At 38.1% G+C, this 24,551-nt stretch overlaps 1 protein-coding gene across 1 annotated transcript in view; it reads right to left on the bottom strand.

Annotated features, from left to right (window-relative positions):
* RNF182 (ring finger protein 182) overlaps positions 1–24,551 on the bottom strand; it is a 50,509-nt gene that overhangs the window by 7,705 nt on the left and 18,253 nt on the right. The window lies entirely within an intron of this gene.

Here is a 24,551-nt window from a genome sequence, read left to right as displayed (position 1 = left end):
ACAATTCAAATGTTGAATGAAAGAAGAAGCCAGACCCCAAAAAGCACATACTATATGATTCCATTTCTAGAAAGCTCAAAAAATAGGCAAAACTAAGCTGTAGAAGGGATGCAAGTTTAGATGGTAAAACTAAGAAGAGAAGCCAGGTTGTGATTAACATAAAAGTCAGGACAGCAGATGCCTTTGCGGTGGGGGGAGGAGCGGGGGGCGCTGCTAAGAGGCTGAGGAGGTTCCATCTCTTGACCTGGGTGGTGGAACCTTGTGAATGTCCACGTCGTGCTACACCACCAGGCAGGACATTTTTCTGTACTGGTGTCATCGTTCACAGTAAAAAGTTAAAAAAAAAAAAAAAATCCACGGCTAAATACATTAGCTATTTTGATAGCCCAGATTTTTCTGTCAATGGATATTTCAGATCAACTTATTTTTTCCTCTGTGATCTGTAAATTCATTCATTTTTTTCACAAAATTGAAATGTCAGTCATTCATTTATCACCTAAATATCCAAGCATCACTATAAATCAATATTAAAAAGGATGGAATCTTTAAGGTGAGCAAATCTGGAGCACTCCTTCATGGCAACAACTGCTAAAAGTATGCCTCACCAGGCACAGGGGAAAGAAGAATCTGGCATACTAAAACTGCCTTAAAAATAAATACATGTAATTATGTGAGGTGAGGGACGTGGTAACTAATCTTATTGTGGTAATCATTTTGCAATATATATGCGTATCAAATCATCACATTGTGAACTTTAAACTTACATAATGTTGTATATCAACTACATCTCCCTAAAGCTGGGGGAAAGAACAAATACAAAAGATTTTCTTTTCCTAGAAGAACACCTATTCAAATATCCGAAGCTGATATTTCTCATTAATTACTTAGGCCTTTGATAAATCATCTGGGGTAAGAATATACAAGGAGATAATGACCTACTATAATTCTTATAAATCAATTTGAGCTTTTGGGCAAATGACTATTTTCATTGCCCTACTTAGTATTTGACTCAAATCCACTTTCTCCACTACTCAATTCCTTTGATATTGAAGATGCAAACTTGGCTTGTATTTCGAAGCAGAGTCCCTCCAGTGGATATCTGTTGTCTGCCTACCTAGGATCTCTTTTTCTCCTTTAGACCACACTGCTTCCTTCCCAACTGCCGTGGCTTGTTTGGGGAAGTCTTCCCCTCACTCAAATTCTGTGGCTGCGGTTGGGTTGGTGCACTAGTCGCAGTGCCTCCCTTCTTTCCCACGCTGTGGATCTGTGACCCAGCTGGCTCATCACAGGACTCCACCAACCCCCTGCTCACAAGGACCAGTCCGGGTGGGCAGGCGACTCAAACCAGCCCTGTCAAAGCTCCTTCCTAGGACTTTTTAAATTTGAAGCTTGGAGGAAGAAGAAACATGCCAGGGGCCAGGGGAAGGAACATAGACCAGAAAAGGATATATCAGGGAACTGTCATGCCATCAAGAGGGAGACTAAGAGAGAATAAAGCCAAAAACAAAAAAAGGAGTCAAGGAAGGCAGGACGCAGAGATATAGACAAAGGCAAAAGACTTTTGATGAGAGCTGAACTGAGCCTCTGGACCTAATCGTGTGTGAGGCTCCCATGAGCCAATAAATCCCCATTTTTGTTCACGCTAGTTTTTTTGGTTGGATTTCTGCTACTCACAACACAAAGAGCCAGGATACAATTACCATGCTGCATTTGACTTTGAGAATTTATTGTGCTTTTAGAGCAAGGTTCCTGCTTAGTACTGCAGAAATTATAAATAAATAATGGAATAAAACAACCCAAAGCAAACAAGAGTTCTTTACTTTTAAATTTTCATTTGCACGTGTGTGCATACGTGCATGCCTGCACGCCTATACACACAAATTTATATACATAAACATATAAAAGTCATCATACATATTGTTTCTTTATTAGTGGTCTGTGTGTGTGTGTTTTATTTGGTTAACTTCTCCTCCTCACTTCCCTCCACTCACATCAGCCTGAATGCCACACCCTTGCCCCCAGTAACCCATATTAACTACCTGCTGTGTTTTCTTCCATATATATTTCCACATGCATATATCTATCCATGTACATATAATTGTAAAGACACCATAAGCACATTTATTCCATTGTTTTTTCTAACTACTATTCCCAGTTTTCTGCATCTCCTTTTTCCCACTCAATAATGGCTCAGAAAATCTCTCAATTCAACCAATACAGCCTCGAATTCCTTTTTTATCAGCTGTATAACATTTCACCATTTGAATGTATGTAATATAGCTCACCAATTCCTCCCCTGGTAAGCATTCATGTATCTCCATTTTTTTCCCCTACACTAACATTACTGCAGAATACAATCTTGTGATACACATCCATGCATACAGGTGTTTTATTTTTTTTAAGAGAACAAGGAGTGGAATTCTTGGGTCAAACAGATATTACTCCTAACACATGTTGCCAGATTGCTTTCCAAAAAGACTGTAACATGTACTTCAACTCAGTAATATGAGTGCTCTTTTGCTCTAACAGCAATAGATGTTATTGAGCTTTATAATTTTTGCCAGTCTGAGGGGTGATGTATCATTATTTGAGTTTGACCGTTTTCTCATTTGTTGGCCACCTCTGTATTTGCTCATATGTCTTCATATTTTTTACTTATTTTTCTATTGGGTTGTTGGTCCTTTCAATTTATAAATGCTCTTTTTTTTTACAAGTATTAAATTCTATCCTCTGTATTACAAACGCTTCCCCAGGGCTTTCCTGGTGGCGCAGTGGTTGAGAGTCTGCCTGCTAATGCGGGGGACATGGGTTCGAGCCCTGGTCTGGGAAGATCCCACATGCCGCGGAGCAACTGGGCCCATGAGCCACAACTACTGAGCCTGCGCGCCTGGAGCCGGTGCTCCGTAACAAGAGAGGCCGCGACAGTGAAAGGCCCGCGCACTGCGATGAAGAGTGGCCCCCGCTCGCCGCAACTAGAGAAAGCCCTCGCACAGAAACGAAGACCCAACACAGACAAAAATAAATAAATACATTAATTAATTAATTAATTATTTTAAAAAAACACTTCCCCAAATTTACTATTGACTGGCTTTGCTTAATATCCTTTGAAAAGCAAAATATTTGATTTTTTGAACAGTCATATATTTATCTTTTCTCTTGCAGCTTCTGAGTCTCTGATCATAGTTAATATTATATCGTATATGCAGTTCCTAATATTGTACATATAGTTATTCTCTTACAAAATTTTTCGTGCCTTACTTTTAACTTTTATTTTTTATTTTTATATATGGTGTAAGGTAGGATTCTAATTTTCTTTTCTTCCAGGTCAATAGCCATCAGTGTCAATCCCATTTGTTAAATAATCCATCATTTTCTGATTAACTGAAATACAGTCTTTGTCATATATTAAATTCTCATGCATTGCAAGATCTATTTCTGATTTTCTATTGTATTCCATTGATCTATTTGTCTAGCCATCTGTCTCGACCATAATAATTTGAATACCATGGCTTTTTAGTATATTTTGATACCTGGTAAGTTATGTCTCCTCTAGGGAGTTTTTTTATTAATTCATTCAACTATTTATTAAGTGTCTCCTATGTTCCAGACACAGTTATAGGTGCTGAAGATTCAATAGTGAGCAAAATCCCTTCCCTCCTGAGCTTACATTCCAGTGGTCTGGAGGGAGGCAATGGAGGAATTATATTCTTGGCTACTGGTAGCACTTAACCTTCTGTTATAAACCTTCAGATCATTTTATCAAATTGAGAAAAAAACTGTTGGGATTGGAATCACATCAAATGTATACTTCAATATTAAGACTTCCAATCCAAGAACATGGTAAGTCTCTAATTTGTTCACAATCTTGATCTATGTTCTTCAATAAGACATTTTCATTTTCTCCATGTTTCGTGCCTTTCTTTTAAACTTATTCTTCAGTATTTTTAAGGTTTTGTCACTATTCTAATTTGTCCCTACTCTTTATTTCTAAGGGCCTGTTGCTATTATGGGGCAAGAAGGAGGCTTTTGATTTTGTTTATTTATTTTTAATCCAGCCACTTACCAAATTCTCTTATTCATTCTTACAGGATTTACTTGGAGTGTCTTGGATTTACAAGGTATACAATCATATCATTAGGGGAAAAAAAGATAGTTTTAGCTTGTCTTTTCCAGTATTTATTCCAGTTATTTCATTTTTCTTTTTTTAACAAACTTACCAGAAACTCTAAGACAAGGTTAATAATTCCCACAAGAATGTAAGCTCCATGAGTCACAGCCTTTTCTCTTCTTTATTCATTCCTGAGAACACAGACCAATACCCTGGCCCAAAGTAAGTGCTGAAAAAACATTTGTTAAATGAATAAGTCATAGCAATGTTGTTTAGTTCCTAATACTAACTGTAAATTTTTGTGTGTTTTGCTGTTTAGGATGATACTGTTGGTTTTGGTAAATGGCCTATTAATGTAGTTTCCATTCTTAATTTATACTTTTTATTAGTTGTGTCTATACATTTTATTAAATACTTTTTCAGCATCTATTGATGTAACCATGTGGTTTTCTAGCCCTAATTTGATCATGTGAGGGATTTCACTGAAAAATTTCCACTCGTGTTCTTGGAATAAACCCTACCTAGTCATACATAGTTGGGTCCTCAAATACACTGATGGGTTCTATCTGCTAATCTTTTATTTAGAATTTTACATCCATATTCAACGTTAAATTGGTCTCCAGACTAGTTTTGTACTCTATCAGGTTTTGTAATTAAATGTATGCTTATTTTACAAATGAATTAGGGGGCTTTTCATCATCTTCTGGAACAGTCCAAATAATGATAAAATTATTTGTTTTTTAAAGGTTACATAAAACTCAGCTGTAACTTCATATGATCCCTTGTCTTTTTAAATGGAAGCTCTTTAATCACTTTTCCAATCTCTTTTATGGTACTGTCTTATTCAAATTTTCCACTTTTTCCTGAGTCAAATTTAGACATTTATATTTGGCAAGGAAATAATCCATTTTTTCTGGTTTTTCAAACCCATTGCCATAGAGTTGAATGCAGTTATCGTTATCTTCTTTGAATTGCTCCTATAGCTCTGATTATGTCCTTTTTCTCCTTTTGTCTTGTAAATATTTTATTCTTTATTAATTTCCGAATCAGACACATAATCTTTATATCTATTTTATTGCTTCAAAGAACCAGCTATTATTAATATATTTATCCTTTCTATTATTTTTTATTTCATTAACTTCAGCTTTTATCTTTATTATTACCTCTTTCTAATTTATTTTAGTTTGTTTTGTCATTCTTTTTTCTCATTTCATGATGAGACACACTTTGTCTTTATTCTTAAATAAGGAACACATTCAAAGGCTGTAAAATTTCCACTGGCTACAGCTTTCATTCTACCCTATAGCTTTTGGAATAAATCATGCTCCTTTTATTGATTTCTATATATCTTGTAAAGTGACTTTTGTCTCCTCCTTTGATACAAATGTTATAAAGAGTGATTTTAAATTTCCAAGGAAATAGTTTCTTTTTTATTACCTTCTCATTTATTTCTAATCTTACTGGATTATGATCAGAGAACAAGATCTATAAAAACCTCTTTTCCTTTGGCTTTGTTAAGGTCTTCTTTGTGGTCAAGTATACAATCAAGTTTTGTAAGTAATCCAGAACAGAATATTCTGTATTCGAGGGATGTAAGGTTCTAGCATATCCGTTAAATCTAACTTTTTTTATTTATTCAATTTCTCCATCTTAGGGGTCTGCACAAAGTTAAGATGGGTTGAGACAAATGAGAGAGGTTTATTAAAAGTGTCTCACCATAACTGCATTTGCATTTCTAATACTGTCCTTTACAGATTTAGTGGCTATGTTATTTTATACATACATGCTTATTTATCTTCTTCATAAACTGTGCTTTTTTAGAATTATTATATAATTTCTTTCCTTATCCTATTTATGCAGTTAACTTAAATATAACTTAAATACTAAACCTCATATTGCTAGTTCTTCTGACTCTCTATATTGGCCTGAGATCTTTGTCCATCATTTTTTTTTCAACTTCTATCACTTTGTTTCAAATGTTTCTTTAAAATACCATATACCTGGGTTTTGCTTTTTAACTTAGCCTAACAGTATCAAATTTTTAATGGGAAAATTCAGTTCATTCACATTTAATGTAAAGACTATTATATTTGAACTTATTCTTTGCTTCCCACTTGAGTTAAATGGTTAATTTAGAAATTTTCAAAAAAAAGAAAAGAAAAGAAAAATTTCCTCTATTATCTCTGCTCACCTTGAGGTATTTCTGATTAACTTTTTGTTTGGATGCTTTTTGTTTGATACTCCTTCCTTGAGTATTTTTGTTAGAAAATGGGTGATGACATCTCTGAATTCCTGCGTAACAGTAAATGTTTTTTATCCTGACAGAGAGATGGCAGCCTGGCTATGCATGTGACTTGCAGGCTGCTGGCTTTTTGTCTCCATTTTCTACAGAAGTTACTCCACTATCTCTAGCTTCAGATGTCACAGATAAGAAATCTGCTGCTTAGTCTGATACCCCTTAATGGTGGGTAATTTGTTCTCTCTTTCTGGAAGCTTTTAAGATTTTGCTCTGTATTCTAAAGAGTTCAAGAACTTTTCCAGTACACACAGAGAATTCATAAATCTAGTTTGGAACTTGATGAGCGATTTGAATGTACAGAGTCAAGTCTTGATTGTTAAGCTCAGAAAATTTGTTTCTTATATTTATTTAAGTATTGCCTTTCCTCCATCTGTCCTTTTTCTCCTTCTGGCTCTCCTGTTAGTCACATGTTATATTTCCTAGATCTGTTTTCTCTTGTGATTTCCATCCCTTTATATTTTAGTTCTGTGCTTTCAGATTCTTCCACTTCACCTACCTGGCTCCTCATTCAGGTCTCAGGGATGATCATCATCTCCTTCAATTCATTTACTGAAACGTTTGATTGGAAAAGCATGCCTCTCATCTCTAGGAAGTCTTCTTGTGTTGCATTTAAATCTCCTTATGTGCTCTTACTATTTTTTGTCCGCTCGGCGTCTGTCTCCAGCTGTCTCTCTGTTACATCACTGGGGTTCTGGTCTGATTGTTGGAGGACCCACGTGACTACACTTCCGTGAAAGGTGGGAGCGCGGTGGTCTCTACTCCTGTGACCTCACAGAGCGACAGCAGGCAGACACCAGGGCCTTGCCAAGTCACCAGGAGGGAAGTTTCTTGCAAATTTTCCTCACACCCTCCCAGCCTACAAGACAGGGAGGACTCACTCAGCCCAAGTGTTCACATTCTCCTAGGTCTCTTGTGGGACACACACACACAAACACACTCACATACATACAGTGGGATGAGGGCAATTTTCAATGTTCCTCCCAGCAGTCCCCCAGCCTCTGTAGGTCAAGCTCTTTATAGCATCCAGTGCACTCTGGTCCTCCCCCAAGACTCACCAGATGCCAATCTTCACTGCCAGCCCAGCCCAGCCCAACCCAGGAAGAAGGCCCTCACCTGTCCCCGCTCACCTCCAACTTCCACAGAGCTCAGGATTTCACCTGAACCCAGGGCTCTTTTGGCTCCAGGAACGGTTTGGGTCAGGAGAGCCAGAAACAGCAGAATTGAGACTGGCTGGCTAAGGAGCCACTGTATCTTGCTGTCTTCCCAGAATCCTTGCCAACTGTAATCCCTGGATTTTTTTTTTTTTCAAATATTTATCCAGATGGGAAAGGTGGGAATTTGTGATAAAAGTTTAATTTGAGGAGACCACTGTCAGTCCTAATCACGTTTAGTGACTATTGCATAAAGATATGTATCAAACTTTATTTATTTTAATCCCTAAGTTCATACCTTTTTTTTTTAATTCTCCCTTCTGCACATTCGTTTGTTTTCATTCTTCTGTAGCAAACTGTCTAACCCCAAGAATCAATAAATATGACACCCGAGAGTGTAAGAATCCTTTTACTTTCCCCTTGGATATCTCTCCTAAATTATACCTCTCAAGTTCTACATTTTATTTCAGAGAGTTGTATTAGCATGCACCATTTATATCAAAAAGCCATTAGATAAGGATTCTTCATATTTTTCTATTTCAAAAACATTCATATCTACTTTTAAAAACTTAGACTGTTCAGGGTCTTTGTTTGGGGTTTCCTTCCCCAGCTTTTCATGATGTAACTCTTCTATTTCAATCTTAAATTTACTAGTAGACCATTTCACCTAAATATCCTTTGGCCTTCCCCCATCATGCGTAGGGGTAGTAATATGGCTATGGTAATTCTCCACAGCCCTGTACAGCCTTTGCAATGTGACTTTCCATTCAGCCCATCAATGGCTGGAGGAATCTGCTTCCCCATCCCTTAAATCTCAGCTGGCCTTGTGACTTGCTTTGACTAACAAAGTTGAAGCGACTTTGTGAGAGTTCTGAACCCTGGCCTCAGGGTGCCTTACAGCTTCTGCTCCTGGCCCCTTGGAACTTTGGGCCACTATGTAAAGAAGCCCAGGCTAGGCTCCCTGAAGATGAGAAACCAGAAAGGGGGGGCCGGTGGGAGGACGGGGAGCCCAGACAAAAGCCAGACCAACACCAGTCATGTGAGTGACACCATCATAGACCAATCAGCCTCAGATGAACCACTAGTGACTACAGCCATTTGAAAGTGTGACCCAGAAAGAGACCAGCGAAAAAATCATCCCAGTAGAAAGTGCTGACCCACAGAATCATGAGCAAATAAAATGACTGCTGTTTTAAGCCGCTAAGCTTTGAGGTGGTTTGTTTTGTAACAACAGATAACCAACACATCATGCTAAACGATCCCTTTCCAAACTAATCCAAAGCTAATCCAAAGCTAATCCAAAACTAATCTCTGTCCCAAAGAAATTGTCTTCATTTATCCACAGCTATCATCCTATCTAAAGGACTTTCTTACACACTTTGAAACTGCCTAGCCCTGTCGTTCTTGCACTTTTTGTTTGTGTTAGAAAGTTCTTGGTCAAAATAAAGTTCCTGTATATTCTTCCGTATATAAACGTCTATAATTTTTACTATAATGACTTCTGTTAATTAAGAGAGTTTCCCTAAGAAGCTCAAAAATTTTAGAAACATTGCATAGCCTTCACAATAGTGAAGGGCACCATAATTCCCATTCAATAGATGTGTAAATGCCCATGAAAGGTAAGCATTTTTTCCAAGATTATATAAAAAGTCAGGACAAATGGAGCTCAAAAAATAAGCCATCACTGTGATCATATTTTTTGCCTGTCCAGGGCTCTATCCTGTGTCTCACCCCACTGTCTGTATGAATTATATTTATATGTCTCAGGGTGAGTTTAGTTTCTTCCAAGTATTTCTCATACAGTTTTCATTTAGCCTGAATCATGCTCACATGCTCCATCAACCATTTTAATTTGTCATTAACAAGACAGGTTATATTTTTCCCCTTACGAAACAGCAACACTGCCAAGTTTTAATTCTCATTTCCTGGATCCTCCTCCCGTCATAGAAAATCAACAGTATTAACATTGCTCCCTATTTGAGAGACAATAAGTTTTAAAGGGCTCTCTAACCAAAAAAACTGATACAAATTAAGCAACTGTCATTTTCATTATCTGTGGTTCCTGTTTTTAGAGATGGTGCTAAAGACCTGGTTCTGTCTTTAATTTCTTTTTCTGCAAAATGGAACATCATTATTCAAACATAGTCGGTTTTTGTTCATCAGTTTTTATGACATCCTAGATTCTTTGACTAATAGCTCTCCCCTACCCCCAACATACGAGAGATTCTGACACTTCTAGCACCATCCTTCTTTGTGAATAACCGACACAGGACACTGGTTTTAAGCTCAGCTACTGATAAATGACACACACTTGCTATCTCGCTAATGCCAAATCTCTCATTCACAAAACCCTACACTCCAAATCTTAGTGTTTATGGCACTTGAGTCTCAAATTAAGATTAAACCATACATGTGGCATCTACCATCAAGAAAGTGCAGTTCTTCCATCTAGAGATTTGTGAAGTTGGCTTCCAGTTAGAGTTTAAAAGGCTCACATTACTGTTAATGATTACAGATCGTCAATAATACGCTGCTCTAAGTCCCAATTATTATAGTTCTCCCTTAGGGAACATTAACAATATTTAAGCTTTTGTATAGCGTGATAGGCTCAGATTTGGGGGTTTTGCTATGGCTTTACATTAAGAAAAATCCTTCTTGTTATAATAAAAGGCTCTAACTTAGAAAACCCTGGAGGAAGAGGCTCAGCAGGTGCCGAGCGCTCATTCTTGAAGGATCAACAGCTGACTCTAAATGATTTAACCTCCAACACCAATAACCCTTAATGGCTGCTTGGCAGCATTCTGAGCACCTTCCAGAAAACTTGCCTCAGAGACTGAAACTCTTACCTTACCCCTCCTCCAAGACCAAGCAACTTAATTTGATGGGGAACCATAATCTACTTATTAGAATACAGCCAAGTTAATGACCTAGAGCTCCAGGCTGTAATTCTGGATGAGAGGCCACTATTTAAACAGATGGAGAAGGGATTTACAATGCATCATTTGCCGGCGCTTTGAAACCAGTGAATGTCCTGCAATGAGGGAGAAAAGGCAGGTACTCCTCACCCTACGTATAGCCACGCCTGCAGCCTCAGGGCCTGTGCAGCCAGAAGCATGGCCACCGCTTGCAGGCAGCCTGAAATGGACTCAGGAGACCTAGATGTGGGGCCTGACTCCAGTACTGACAGGTTATATATGATCTTGGACTAGGAGAGAACACCTGCCTCACAGGTTCTTGTAAGGACTCAATGAAATCACACGGGTAGAAATATTTTACATAAATTAGCACTATAGGGATACTATTAGAAATTTAGAAATAATGTTTCCATTGACATTAAGTACTTCAGCATTCTAAACTGGCAGTAGATATAAGATACGCACCAAACACAGTATCAAAAGGTACCCAGGTTTTCTATCTATAGATAGAACATACAGCAAGTAAAACGTAATCTACCAAGTGTACAGGATCCTAATAATCTCCACTACATGACGAGATGAAAAGGAAATTTCATTAGTTTTTTTTTCTTCCTTATTCTATCTATATGGGGCACGAACAGATAATGTATAAGTCTTATAAGTTTAGGTTGCTTGCTTGGTACCTTACTCTTTACTTGGAAGAGGCAGAAGTATAACATAAGAAGATCAAGGGTTAATAGCAATATAGGTTGCAAATTACATTATTAAAAGTGACTGAGCCCTTTCCCATTAGACAAATCTCTTTGCTATTAATTCCTTTCCCCACAATTTCCCTTGGCCAAAATTTAATAAAACTCTCTAATCATATCAAGAAAGAATCAAATGATCAAAGAAACTAACATAGGTGTTTTGCACAATTTCTACAATTTCAAACTTAGGTAGAAGTAAGTTAATTATTTTAATGCTTGTTTCACTAAATGAAACTAATAACACACACACACACACACACACACACACACTCACGCACACATACTCAAATGTTCCCTCTTCTTCCAAGCCAATACAACTGCCTTTTGGAAGACAAAGGTGATATACCTACTGGTATATCGCCCACGCCCTTCCTCCTGAGGCCCTCTCTTCTCCTCCCTGCCGGAATGCCGCACTTTCCCGGCTCTCTTCCTGACCACTCTTTCTCGGTGTTCTCTACAGCTCCTCTTCTACCAAATCCCCAAGAACTTGGTCTTGAGCCATTGTTCTTCTTATTTGCAATCTTTCCCCCAGATCATCTCATCTGCTCCCACAGCTTTAAATACCACCTGACAGCTCCCCCGATTCTGTGTCTGCAGCTCATACCTTTCCTCTGAGTTCCAGACCGCCTACTGGACCCCTCCCCTTATATTCTTACCAACATTTCAAACGTAAGTTAAATCTAAGACAAGTTTGGATCTTTACTTCTAACCACACCCAACACAGTTTCCCCATCACAATAAATGGCACCACCGATTCTCTGTTTTTCAGGCCACGGTCTAGGAGTCAGGTGTGACTGCACAATGCATCTCACTCCTCACATCTAGCCCATTGGCGGCATGAGTCAATTCTACCTCCAAAGTGTGTCTCCAAGCTTCCAACTTCACCCAACATTTGATCTTATCCATTACGATACTGCCTCCTAACTGATCTTCCTGCTTCTATCTTGCCCTAGTACAAACTATTTTCTTTGCAGCAGCCAAATATGAGCTTCTAAAAATGTAAATTAGATTATATTTATATAGACATCACTCTGAGGAGGTATACTTTGTCATTAAGGCTTTTACATTTTCTCTAAATGTTTCCCAATATACTAAGCAAAGCAGTCACCACTGTTCAATAGTTTTCCGTTACACAGACAGTGGAATCCAGACTCCATACAGCAAGGTGCTCACTGTACAATCTGGCCCTTGCCTTCCCTCCAGTCTCGTCTTGAGTCACCGCCCATATTGCCTTCTTGTCACAGCCACCTTTGTTAAGTTCCAGGAACAGTCCAAACTCTTTCCTGCTTTAGGCTGATATGAAATGTCCTTGCCAAGCTCATTCCTTTTTATTGATCTCAACTTCATCAGAAAGTCCTCAAAGAGGGCCTCCCTAATTACAGGTATCCCCCGCTTTTCGAAAGTTCACTTTATGTCACTTCCCTTTTACAAAAGACCTACATTAATACCTGTTTTTGCTAATCGAAAGAAATCTATGGAGGATTTTCAATTTTATGAAAAAAGGCGACAAGCGAAAACAGTGTTCAGTGTTGGTTTTGCAGCAACCGTTACCGAGGCAGCGCGCACCCCAGCAGCAAGAGGGGCCCCACCAAGCTCCTTCCTAGGGACCGTGCTCAGCCTCTCAACATCTCAGCATCCAGCCGCCATAGCTTTGAACTGTGTCTGTGAGCATCTGTACTTTTCCTCAATTTATTTTGTGCAGCTGTTAGCAAGATGTGTCCTAAGGTCATTGCTTCTTTGCTTTATACCATTTCAGCTTAACGAAAGGTTTTATAGGAACACTCTACCTTTAGATAGCGAGGAAAACCTGTACCTTATTTTTTAAATTCCTTACCCTTTATTTTCTATTACATCACCCCGTTTACTTTCTTCAACAGACCTCTACAAGCCCAATTTGACTAATAATTCGTTTGTCTACTCTTGATGTCCACAACTAAAACGTCAACTCTAAGAGTACAAGAGCCATCGATCCACTGTTTACCACTGTAGCACAAGCGCCTATCAGAAGCCAGCACAGAGTAAATACTCATTAAATACTTGCCACGTAAATAAATAGACTGCGTTGTCTCCAAGACTCCTCCTATCTCTACCAATGTGTGATGATGGTACAACACACCCTTCAAAGTGTGGTGAAGTCAGCACGTTGTCTTGGTAAATATTCTTGAATACTATACATTTTTAATCCAGATTTTTAAATTATAAATCTAACACCCCACCATTTCTGTAAAGAAATATTGAATCTGATTATCTGAACTCCCCAAGAAATCTTTAACTATAAAAGTATGTAAAAAAGAAAAAGAATGAAATATTGCCATTTGCAGTAACATGGAAAGACTTAGAGATTATCATACTAAGTCAAGTAAGTCAGAAAGGAAAGACAAATACCATGCGATAGCACTTATATGCGGAATCTAAAATAAAACACAAATGAACTTATCTACAAAACCGAAACAGACTCACAGACATAGAGAACAGACTTGTGGTTGCCAAGGTGTCGGGAGGGGGGGAGGGATGGACTGGGAGTTGGGGGTCAGCACACACAAACTATTATATATAGAATGGATAAGCAACAAGGTCCTACTACATAGCACAGGGAACAATATTCAGTATTCTGCAATAAAGTATAATGGAAAGCAATATGAAAAAAGAATGTATATATATGTATAACTGAATCACTTGGCTGTACAGCAGAAATTAACACAACATTGTAAATCAACTAGACTTCAATAAAATAAATTTTTTTAAAAGTATGTAAAAAGATTCATAAATCATAGTATCTAGAAAGCCCTCAATACATGTTAAACAAATGAATGAATTCTTTTATCTTCACCATTGAAAATCCCCAGTTTTCATAAATATTTATCCACTGTCAACTTCAGGTTTAGGCTCCTAGATAACCTTTAATAAAAGTCATAGAATACAACTTCTATAGGACTGTTTGTCTGTAAATGTCCAGATATCAATCTAAGGAGGCATTCTTTATCCTTAAAGTTTTTAAATTTTCTCTAAATGTTTCCTTATATACTAAGCAAAAGTCATCACTAGTATTCTCAAAACTCACAGCTTTCTCAAAATTATAAATGCAGTAAAAGCTAAAAGGATGTTCTTGTTATAATATTATTCTAAAGTAAAAACAAAGTCACACAAATATTTTTCATCTCTCCCAAAAGTGTTTTGCTCACTTCCCATAATTATAAAGAATATATCATCTCTTTTGCATCATTAATAAAAATGGCTACAACATGTCCTGTAGTGGAGTACATTTATACTTACCGAAGTCCAACTGTGCTCTGACTCAGTAAAATGTGACCAATCCAATTAATGCAATACGTCAATTAATAATGGGCAAAAAGATTTTTAAAGGAAAAAAAAATCACTTTCTAAATTCTACCACGTTTACTATATGCCTTAGTCCAAGCTTGGCAAGGAGAAACAGAAATATTAAATTAAATGTTATTGAATTTATTTGCCCTGAATGAGTTTTTGCAAAAGGCCTTTCCGCCTCAATCTTAATGAATGTGTCACTTTGCAACACAGCTACATAAAGTGGCTTTACTGATCCGCAAATACGCAACTGTGAAGATTAGAATAAAGCAAAGAACTGCGATTTTTTTTAATGAGATAAAATAAACATTTCCTTCCTCCTGAAAAAACAAATGATATTTGTATAAGAAAAGAAGCACACTGTTAGGAAAGATAGTTTTACATTTATTACACATTAAGGTTAAGTGATCTTGTTGCCTGTCAGACATACCACTCACATTCTCAAAAGGCAAACACTGCTTCCCTTCTTATCGGCCCAGAAAATAATGGGTTTGGGGAAGTTTTTAAGTCATGAAAAAAAATTCCTCCTAATTTCATGGTTGAGAGAAAAAGGATTCAGCTGCTGGTATCCCTGAAGATGGTCAGAACTCGTCTGGAAAATCTTCCTGGAAAGGAGGGAAACTTGTAGTGTGACAAGATATATTAAATGGAGAAATGTCATAGAGTAGTCCAAAGCAAGGACAGCCAGCAGATACTGGGCCAGAGCAGAGACAGGGTGCAGCAGAAGATGGAAACAGAGAGGTACGGGAGGCAACTTTCAGAAGGTCTTAAACCCATCTTCAAAATCGTTTCACTGATCAAGCAGCCACTGGGAGCTCCATGAGGGATGGGACTACCTTTAAAAGGTACCTCAGGAACATGATGTATTCCCTTCTCTTGGATTTTATTTTCAGTTGTTAAAAAAAAAAAAAGTCAAAGTTTAAACATCTCATCCTTGACAATAAATATAGAAACAGAAACATCAGAGCTCAGCAGTGGAGACAGAGTTCCAGAATCATGTGCATACGCAGAATAACTGAAATCATGAAATCAAGACTGGCAAACTATGAGCTTCCCAAGCAAGGTAGAGAGGCTTGGAGAGAAAGAAAGAGAGAAATGCTGAGGAGAGATAAAACGAGGCTCAGGAACATTGCTAATGGGTCGGGAAAAGAGAAGAGAGAAAAGGAAGCAAGAAGAGGTTGAGAAGAAAATATAAAGGTCATCCCTAAATCCAAGGAAAGAGAGGGTGACAAGTAGGTGTCAAAGCAGCAGCAGGTCAGTGACACAAACACATAAAGGAGACCTCACAAAACCACCAGCATCTAAGGGGGAAGACACACCACCATGGGTTTAGGGTGCACGTTTGGCCACAGCAGACAGAAAATGCAGACAGTGAATCTCAACAGCTAAAACAATGGAGAAAGGAAGTGAGGAGAAGCATCAGAAGAGTCCACTGATTTAAGTGAAATACGGATGACAAATCAGGAGAGAGCATTTCCGTATGTACAACAATGTTAAATTTGAGTTCTTTAAAACTGTCCATTCTTTTTCCACTAGGCACTAATGAAAAACCAAAGGGTATTAAATCAAATTTCAGATTGTAGGCTAACTAAATAATACCCCACTATGAACATTTAAATGTCAATTTTGCTTTTAATAGCAGTGACCTAGTCATGATTAAAAACAAGTGTTTTGGGCTTCCCTGGTGGTGCAGTGGTTGAGAATCTGCCTGCCAATGCAGGGGACACGGGTTCGAGCCCTGGTCTGGGAAGATCCCACATACCGCGGAGCAGCAGGGCCCGTGAGCCACAACTACTGAGCCTGCGCGTCTGGAGCCTGTGCTCCACAACAAGAGAGGCCGCGATAGTGAGAGGCCCGCGCACCGCGATGAAGAATGGCCCCCGCTCGCCGCAACTAGAAAGCCCTCGCACAGAAACGAAGACCCAACGCAGCCAAAAATAAATAAATAAATAAATAAATTTTTTAAAAAAACAAGTGTTTTAACATAGATTAAAAACCATGTAAAACTTCGAGAAGGAATCTAATTGCTGAATTTGAAAAACATTGTTTTTCTTACCTAATAAAACTGAAAACTTGAGCATCATGGATTCTACAGCTGCAGACGGAGACCACTGATTTATTGTATAACAAGTGTACATCAAACACATTCTGCCGGACAGCTAAAAACGCCTAGGAAGTGCCACATGGCTGCAGTGTGACTATTAAGACACTAGCCACTAGGCTCTCTTGTGCATCTACAGGGCCTAAGTCTAGCAGGACTGAAACATCAAATATGTAAAAAATCAGTAATTTCGGGACTTCCCTGCTGGCGCAGTGGTTAAGAATCTGCCTGCCAATGCAGGGGACACGGGTTCAATTCCTGGTCTGGGAAGATCCCACATGCTTTGGGGCAACTGAGCCCATGCGCCACAACTACTGAGCCTGTGTGCTGCAACTACTGAAGCCCGCGCACCACAATGAAGAGTAGCCCCCACTTGCCACAGTTAGAGAAAGCCCGCATGTGCACAGCAACAGACACAACACAGCCAAAAATAAAATAAAATAAACACATAAAAAAATATTTATTAAAAAATCAATAATTTCATGATGATATTTAAAAAAACAAAATGATCACCTTTGGAAGATGCTAGGAACCCAACACCTTATTCTGAAGATGTATAATAAATCAAGGGAAAGACTCAAGAATTTACCCTGCCTTTCCTTTGCAAACAGTTCCTTAGGGTAACCAAATAATTGATGGGGCAAAATTCTTCTTTACAGAAGCATTTCATAAACAAAGAAAGAATGACAGAATCATAATATTATTTTGCAACCCCTAATGAAATAACTGATGTAGGTCAAGAGTTGGCAAATAAGGGCCAGCAGGCCAGATCTAATCTGGTAAATAAAGTTTTATAGCAACACAGTTATACCCACTCATTTACATATTGCATCAGGCTGCTGTCTGCAATGACAGAGACCATATGGCTCTCAAAGCCCAAAATGTTCACTATCCAGCCCTCTACAGAAAAAGTTTGCCAGCCCCTGATCGAGACAATAATTATCAATGGTTGCTAAAACCACTAGGCACAAAGCAGATGCGAAAGTTTATGATGGATGGATCAGGCTGACAACACCTGTTCACAGGTCAAACTTAACCTCACAGACAGGGGGACCAGGTAGTATGTGCCCCCTGATGTCCTACAGTAGAAAGTATATACCACCCCTTCCTGAAATCTTGCCAAAAAATGGAAAATCTGTCAAAGCTTTGGTTCTAATTACCAGTTTACAAGAAATATAGGGGACAGAAAAATTAAGCTACACCAGGGGGTATAATTAGCAAAAATCCACACTGTGGGAAACTCTACAGGCAAAGGATCTGTTTTTTTTCAATAAATTGCAAGGGGGGAAAAAAAGGGTGAACCTATAGATTAACAGTATCCTAAGACATTTATCAGCTAAATGCATGTGTAGTCCTTATTTGGATTCCAACTCTAACACACCAACTGGGAAAAAGTTTACAAGACAATCAGGGAAATGTGAACACTGATCAGATATTTGATGACAGCAAAGAATGCTGTTTTCTGGTGTGCTAATAGCATTGTGGTTATATTTTTTTAAAAGGCAAGTCTCTTTATTGTTTTAAAGATACCCTGGCATTTTCACAGATGAAATAATACAACATCTGGGCTTTGTTTAAAATAATCCAATGGGGAGGGGGCAGATAAAGGCTAGATTGGCCATATGTTGACCATTGTTAAGGCTTCATGATTAGTAAAAAGGGATCCATTCTACCATTTTCTCTACTTTTGCATATGTTTAAAGTTCTTCCATAGTAAAAAGACAAAAATAAAAACCATTAGCAAAGCTTTCTGTCTCTACTTTCCAACGTTTGTGTTCAGGGATGTTGAGTTTCTCCTGCTGCCCATCCACCATGTGTATCTGTTCATAAACCAAATATTTATTGGACCTCGTGCTTGGTGCTGATGATGATCTAACCCTCAAGGAATGTACAATTCGAGGTGGAGCCCAAGTAACTCGGCTATGACAGCACCTGATGATAAACGCTGCGAGAGGAAGAGTCAAAGGATGCTGAGGGGATGCAGGAAAGGGGGAGCTACACCTCCTGCCTTCCTTGTTTCCACACCTTAATATTCTTTTACATTATAGTTAACATACCCTGATTTTCTACTTTTCTCTCTTAAGGAGTAGATTTCCTTTCTCTAAGTGGCCCTGACTGACCCCATCTTATAGCCCAGGCTTCCCGTTGCCTATTCCATGACTCCATGAAAATGAAACACAGTTCTCTGCCTCCACTCTATTCCCCACGGGCCCTTCACTTTTGCGGTAACTTAATCTGACAGCCCCCAACTCCCATCCTCGCCCCCTGCTCTCCTACTTATTCATGCTCATTGGTCGTTAACAACTCCCCACTCACTCATGTCCACCGCAGCGCTAACCCCTCTGTTCTATGGCTTCGCTAGTAACGCCACCTATCCCCCCGTGTGACCCAACAGAATGAAGAGCCATGCGATGTTTCCACACCCAGGGATCCAAAGGGATAACCGGGATGAAAAGGATGTCCAGAAGGCAGGGGGGAAAGTGAGACTACATCCAGCTAAAAGGCTTCTGCCCAGCAAAGGAAACAATGCACAGAGTGAAAGGGCAACCTACATAATGGGAGAAAATATTGGCAAACCATATATCTGATAAGGGGTTAATAGCCAAAATATATCAGGAACTCCTTCAACTCAACAGCAAAAAACTAATAATCTGATTTAACGATAGGCTAAGGGGCTTCCCTGGTGGCGCAGTGGTTGAGAGTCTGCCTGCTAATGCAGGGGACACGGGTTCGAGCCCTGGTCTGGGAAGATCCCACATGCCGCGGAGCGAATGGGTCCGTGAGCCACAATTGCTGAGCCTGTGCGTCTGGAGCCTGTGCTCCACAACGGGAGAGGCTGCGATAGTGAGAGGCCCGTGCACCGCGATGAAGAGTGGCTCCCGCTTGCCGCAGCTAGAGAAAGCCCTCGCACAGAAATGAAGACCTAACACAGCCAAAAATAAATAAATAAATAAATAAAATTAAAAAAAAAAAAAGATAGGCTAAGGACTTGAAGAGACATTTCTCCAAAGAAGACATACAAATGGCTAAAAGATTAAAAGAAAAACAAAAAACAAAAACTGTTCAATGTCACTAATCATCAGGGACGTGCAACTCAAAATCACAATGAGACATCACTTCATACCTGTCAGGATGGCTAGTATCAAAAAAATCAGAAAATACCAAGTGTTGGCAAGGATGTGGAGAAACTGGAACCCCTGGACACTTGGTGGAAATGCAAAATGGTGCAGCCACTATGGAAAACATAATGGAGGAAACACTGTATGATCCAGCAATCCCACTTCTGGGTATTTATCCAAAAGAACTGAAATCAAGATCTCAAAGAGACATTAGCACTCCATGTTCACTGCAGAAAATTGAAATCATATCAAGCATCTTTTCTGACCACAACGCTATGAGATTAGAAATCAATTACGGGGGAACAAACGTAAAAAACACAAACACATGGAAGCTAAACAATACGTTACTAAACAACCAAGAGATCACTGAGGAAATCAAAGAAGAAATCAAAAAATACCTAGGGACTAATGACAATGAAAACACGACAATCCAAAACCTATAGGATGCAGCAAAAGCAGTGCTAAGAGGGAAGTTTATAGCTATAAAGAAACAAGAAAAATCTCAAACAATCTAACTTTCCACCTAAAGGAACTAGAGAAAGAAGAACAAACAAAACCCAAAGTTAGCAGAAGGAAAGAAATCATAAAGATCAGAGCAGAAATAAATGAAATAGAAACAAAGAAAACAATAGCAAAGATCAATAAAACTAAAAGCTGGTTTTTTGAGAAGATAAACAAAACTGATAAACCATTAGCCAGGCTCATCAAGAAAAAGAGAGAGAGGACTCAAATCAATAAAATTAGAAATGAAAAAGGAGAAGTTACAGCAGAAACAGCAGGAATACAAAGCACCCTAAGAGACTACTACAAGCAACTCTATGCCAATAACATGGAGAACCTGGAAGAAATGGACAAATTCTTAGAAAGGTATAACCTTCCAAGACTGAACCAGGAAGAGATAGAAAATATGAACAGACCAATCACAAGTAATGAAATTGAAACTGTGATTAAAAATCTTCCAACAAACAAAAGTCCAGGACCAGATGGCTTCACAGGTGAATTCTATCAAACATTTAGAGAAGAGCTAGCACCCATCCTTCTCAAACTCTTCCAAAAAACTTCAGAGGAAGGAACACTCCCAAACTCATTCTATGAGGCCACCATCACCCTGATACCAAAACCAGACAAAGATACTACAAAAAAAGAAAATTACAGACAATTATCACTGATGAATATAGATGCAGAAATCCTCAACAAAATACTAGCAAACAGAATCCAACACATTAAAAGGATCACACACCATGATCAAGTGGGATTTATCCCAGAGATGCAAGGATTCTTCAATATACGCAAATCAATCAATGTGATACACCATATTAACAAATGAAGAATAAAAACCATATGATCTTCTCAATAGATGCAGAAAAAGCTTTTGACAAAATTCAACACCCATTTATGATAAAAACTCTCCATAAAGTGGGCATAGAGGGAACCTACTTCAACGTAAAAAAGGCCATATACAACAAACCCACAGCAAACATCATTCTCAATGGTGAGAAACTGAAAGCATTTCCTCTAAGGTCAGGAACAAGACAAGGATGTCCACTCTCACCACTATTATTCAACATAGTTTTGGAAGTCTTAGCCTCGGCAATCAGAGAAGAAAAAGAAATAAAAGGAATCCAAATTGGAAAAGAAGAAGTAAAACTGTCACTGTTTGCAGATGACATGATACTATACATAGAGAATCCTAAAGATGCCACCAGAAAACTACTAGAGCTAATCAATGAATTTGGTAAAGTCGCAGGATACAAAATTAATGCACAGAAATCTCTTGCATTCCTATACACTAATGATGACAAATCTGAAAGAGAAATTAAGGAAACACTCCCATTTACCATTGCAACAAAAAGAATAAAATACCTAGGAATAAACCTACCTAGGGAGACAAAAGACCTGTATGCAGAAAACTATAAGACACTGAAGAAGGAAATTAAAGATGATACCAGCAGATGGAGAGATATACCATGTTCTTGGATTGGAAGAATCAATATCGTGAAAATGACTATACTACCCAAAGCAATCTACAGATTCAATGCAATCCCTATCAAATTACCAATGGCATTTTTTACAGAACTAGAACAAAAAATCTTAAAATCTGTATGGAGACACAAAAGACCCCGAAGAGCCAAAGCAGTCTTGGGGAAAAAAATGGAGCTGGAGGAATCAGACTCCCTGACTTCAGATGACACTACAAAGCTACAGTAATCAAGACAATATGGTACTGGCACAAAAACAGAAATATAGATCAATGGAACAAGATTGAAAGCCCAGAGATAAACCCATGCACCTATGGTCAACTAATCCATGACAAAGGAGGCAAGGATATACAATGGAGAAAAGACAGTCTCTTTGTTAAGTGGTGCTGGGAAAACTGGACAGCTACATGTAAAAGAATGAAATTAGAACACTCCCTAACACCATACACAAAAATAAACTCAAAATGGATTAGAGATCTAAATGTAAGACCAGACACTATAAGACTCTTAGAGGAAAACATAGGAAGAACACTCTTTGACATAAATCACAGCAAGATCTTTTTTGATCCACCTCCTAGAGTAATGGAAATAGAAACAAAAATAAACAAATGGGACCTAATGAAACTTCAAAGCTTTTGCACAGCAAAGGAAAGCATAAACAAGACGAAAAGACAACCCTCAGAATGGGAGAAAATATTTGCAAATGAATCAACAGACAAAGGATTAATCTCCAAAATATATAAACAGCTCATGCAGCTCAATATTAACAAACAACCCAATCCAAAAATGGGCAGAAAACCTAAATAGACATTTCTCCAAAGAAGACATACAGATGGCCAAGAAGCACATGAAAAGCTGCTCAACATCACTCATTATTAGAGAAATGCAAATCAAAACTACAATGAGGTATCACCTCACACCAGTTAGAATGGGCTTCATCAGAACATCTACAAACAACAAATGCTGGAGAGGGTGTGGAGAAAAGGAAACCCTCTTGCACTGTTGGTGGGAATGTAAATTGATACAGCCACTATGGAGAACAGTACGGAGGTTCCTTAAAGAACTAAAAAGAGAATTACCATATGACCCAGCAATCCCACTACTGGGCATATACCCAGAGAAAACCACAATTCAAAAAGACACATGCACCCCAATGTTCATTGCAGCGCTATTTACAATAGCCAGGTCATGGAAGCAACCTAGATGCCCATCAACAGACGAATGGATAAAGAAGATGTGGTACATATATACAATGGAATATTACTCAGCCATAAAAAAGGAATGAAATTGGGTCATTTGTTGAGACATGGATGGATCTAGAGACTGTCATACAGCGTGAAGTAAGTCAGAAAGAGAAAGACAAATATCGTATATTAACGCATATATGTGGAACCTAGAAAATGGGACAGATGAACCGGTTTGCAGAGCAGAAATTGAGACACAGAAGTAGAGATAAAAACGCATGGGCACAAACGAGGGAAAGAGGCAGGTGGTGGGGGTGGTGGTGTGATGAGTTGGGAGATTGGGATTGACATGTATACACTGATGTGTATAAAATGGGTGACTAATAAGAAAAAAGTAAGAAATTTAAAAAAAAAAAAAAAAGCAGACTGAATTTACCAATACAGGAAAAGGTTTATACAGCTGGGACAAGTGAGATTTTAACTCTGGAAAAGAAGGTTGGTGGAAAATTCAAAAATCAATTAATGTAATAAACTATATTAAGTATAATATTAATAAAGGAGAAATTCATAAATACTAATCAAGGGCAAAACACATCATCATCTCAACACATGCAGAAAAATATTTAACAAACTCCAATACCCACTGATAATTTTGTAAAACTCTCAAACTAAGTATAGCAAGGGTCTTCCGCAACCTAACAAAAGGGCATCTATGAAGAAATCTACAGTTAACATCATATATAATGTTGATAAACTGAATGTTTTTACCCCTAAATTCAAGAATAAAGCAAGGATGTCTGCTTTTGTCAATAAACAAGGTACGGTTGTCCACTTTTGCCACTTTTATATAACATTGTAGCGGAAGTTCTTCAGGCTACTACAATAAGAAGAAAAGAAGGGAAGAAGGAGGGAAAGAAGGGAGGAGAAAGTAAGGGAGGGAGGAAAGACAGAAAGGTTTTCAGATTTGAAAGGAAAAAACAGAACTTTCTTTATTTGCAGATTATGCGATCCAGTATGGTGAATATAATATGGAATCCACAGACAACTACTAGAATTATAAATCTTTTAGAAGAAAATATAGAAAATTTCTACATCTCATGAAAATACAGAAAATCTCAGATTAGGCAATAAATTCTCAGGTATAATAACAAAAGCATGCCACAGAAGACAAAATTAATAAATTGAACTTCATCGAAATTAAAATCTTTTGTGCTTCAAAAGAAGACACCATTAAGAAAATGACAACACTAGCCACAGATTTGGGGAAAATATTTGCAAATCATATAGCCAATAAAGAGCCTGTATCCAGAGCATATATAATACTCTTACAAATGAATAAGAAGACAACCCAATTTAAAAATGGGCAAGAGAATTGAACAGACATTTCACCAAGCAAAACATACAAGTGGCTAATAAGCATATAATATAAAAAGGTGCTCAACAGCATTCATCATTAGGAAATTTCAAATTAAATCACAAATTAAAATCTATACACCCACTAGAAATGGCTGTAGTCAATAATTGTTGATGAGAATGTGAAGAAACTGAAAGCTTTACACATTGCTGGTGGGAATATATATTTATAAAATGTTACAGCCACTTTGGAAAACAGTTCTGTAGTT

This window comes from Balaenoptera ricei, chromosome 11, assembly GCF_028023285.1.
Source record: "Balaenoptera ricei isolate mBalRic1 chromosome 11, mBalRic1.hap2, whole genome shotgun sequence".
Taxonomy (NCBI): Eukaryota; Metazoa; Chordata; class Mammalia; order Artiodactyla; family Balaenopteridae; genus Balaenoptera; species Balaenoptera ricei.
Note: the sequence above shows the minus strand (reverse complement) of the source record. Positions and strands in the feature narration are given on the sequence as shown.